This window comes from Genypterus blacodes, unplaced genomic scaffold (assembly GCF_046128005.1).
Source record: "Genypterus blacodes isolate CSIRO-AG114 ecotype Tasmania unplaced genomic scaffold, CSIRO-AGI_Gbla_v1 ptg000009l_1, whole genome shotgun sequence".
NCBI classification, from domain to species: domain Eukaryota; kingdom Metazoa; phylum Chordata; class Actinopteri; order Ophidiiformes; family Ophidiidae; genus Genypterus; species Genypterus blacodes.
The window spans coordinates 447,850-450,000 of record NW_027466823.1 but is presented as its reverse complement, the minus strand read 5'-3'; the positions used below and the strand labels follow the sequence as shown (position 1 = coordinate 450,000).

The following is a 2,151-nucleotide window of genomic DNA, read 5'->3' as shown; positions in this document are numbered from 1 at the left end:
TGTGTGAGTGTGTGTGTGTGAGAGTGAGTGCTGGCAGTGCGTCCCTCCCCTGCCGCGCTGCTGCTATTGAAACCTCGACTGGATTGGAGGCAAACTGGTGCGAACTTCTCCTTCTCCCCTGCGCTCTGAAGGAAGACTCCAAGAAACAGCCTAATAACTGTGGAACCAACCCACTCACCCACACACACACCACACCACACACACACACACCCAGAGACACACACACATACACACAGGCACACACTAACCCCAAACTCTAAGCGTTCTTTTGGAGTGAAACAAATCAGAACCTCATTCAGCAACACGGAATCATTTTCGACAGCGAATCTGAGTTTCTGTTCCGATTAAGATGAAGATGGAACACAAAGACAAACACACCGGAGCATAAATCTCGCGTGTCAGTGATCGGGGTTCCCCTTCATACTTTTATTTCTCTGTGTTTACTCTGACGCGCCCTTCAAATTATTACTTTGGGCAGTTGCAGCCTTTCAAAGTCACGCAAACCTCCAGGCTAAATGTGTGTGTAGGCAGGTTTGCACCACGGGCCCAGACTGCAGGATCCTCTCCATGCATCCTTGGTGATGGCAGGGTCCACGCACACATGTTTCCACGGGTGGAATGTGATTTAACAGCCCACCAAAGACAAAGACGCTGATCCGCTGTGGAAATTCCCAGTGGCTCTTAGTTGGTGTTGTCTGTTAGCGCGCAGAAACGCACAGGGAAGCAAATATTTATCCAAGATAAGAGTCATTTACTGACAAGGGCTCTGAACCGAATGGCCCCTGGATTTATGGCTTGATGGGGCTCCGCGTCTGATGAGGAGACAATCTAGATTTAGAGGATGCTGTTGTTTCCTGCTGTTTGCTCCCCAGGAGGGCCGCCAGAGCCCCGCACACACGGACAGGGTGGCAGGTTGCAGTCAGCTTCCTTTCCTCAATTAATGACGTCATTGGCCAGAGACTGAATAGCAGCTCAGTAAGTATAAGGTTGATGAAGATGATGTAAAAACAAAAACAAAAAAGAAGCTGCCAGGTTTGAACGAGATGTGAGACAGAAGAGAGTGTGGCTGCAGGTAAACATGTTATATTTAGGTTAAATGTGTGTTTATGTGAAGTCTCCAAAACGGACTGACTGGGAAAATGTCTAAACAAGACATCAACCATTCATTTAAAGTAATTACAGCCGAATGAGAGAAAAGAGACACGAAGCTGCACAGAGTCTTGGTGTAACACCGCCATCTAGCGCTTGTAAGGAGAACTACACCCTGAGGGAAACGTGTGTGTGTGTGGAAGTGTTTGCTTTCACTGAGGAGAAAGGTGAGGTTTTGTTTGCCTGTATCACTTTCCTCTGCAAAGGGAGCAAGTCGGGGCCAAGGGGAGGACTCAGACTCCAGATACGAGCGTGGAAACTGAGCTCCAGACTCTTCTACTCCCACTGTCCTACTTCACACTATTTTCCATTCAAGCATCAAGAAGAAATGTCAGCTTTAATGCAATCCTCTACCTTTATGAATGCTATGGAAAAGTCACAGTGTGTGTGTGTGTGTGTGTGTGTGTGTGTGCGCGCGTGTGTGTGTGTGTGTGTGTGTGTGTGAGGGGATAATAGAGATGGGGGTTGATGCCCGGGATCATGATTAATGTCACCGTGACTCTTTCACATCATTGAGATTAAAACAGATGCCAGTATGAATCTGCCGTCCTGCTGCACCACCAAGCTGTGAAAGCGAACTCACGCTAGGGACACGTATACTTACAATAACCCAGACACACACACACACACACATGAACACACACACACACACGAGCACATACCTCAGCTACATGCCAAAATCTTGAAAATGTATCCACACCAGGGACGGTTTAGGCCAGATGGAGGGTGGAGGTGGGAAACGCTCCTGTAACTCTGATCCCTCCTGTTCCTGCTGCACTGCACAGAGGAAAACACACATCCACTGAAAAGTCACACAAAACGTACACATTCTGACCTTTATTCATAAAGAGAGAATCAACTGAGGTCGCTGGTGTTTGAGCAGCTGTTTGAATGGAGTGCCTTGCTCAGGGGCAAGTACATATATTCTTAGGTTAGAGGGAATCAATGTCTGATTTCACCCACAGATGTTTGTCGAGGCAGGACAGATACTGGAACCAACAA

The 2,151-nt window shown here is 47.7% G+C and overlaps 1 protein-coding gene across 1 annotated transcript in view; it reads right to left on the bottom strand.

Annotated features, from left to right (window-relative positions):
• Positions 1 to 110, bottom strand: part of ndnf (neuron-derived neurotrophic factor) — a 10,599-nt gene extending 10,489 nt beyond the window's left edge. The window contains exon 1 of the mRNA XM_076158200.1: positions 1 to 110. This exon is cut by the window's left edge and continues 268 nt beyond it. The gene's annotated coding sequence lies outside the window, so the exon portion shown is untranslated.
• Positions 111 to 2,151: the final 2,041 nt, after the last annotated feature.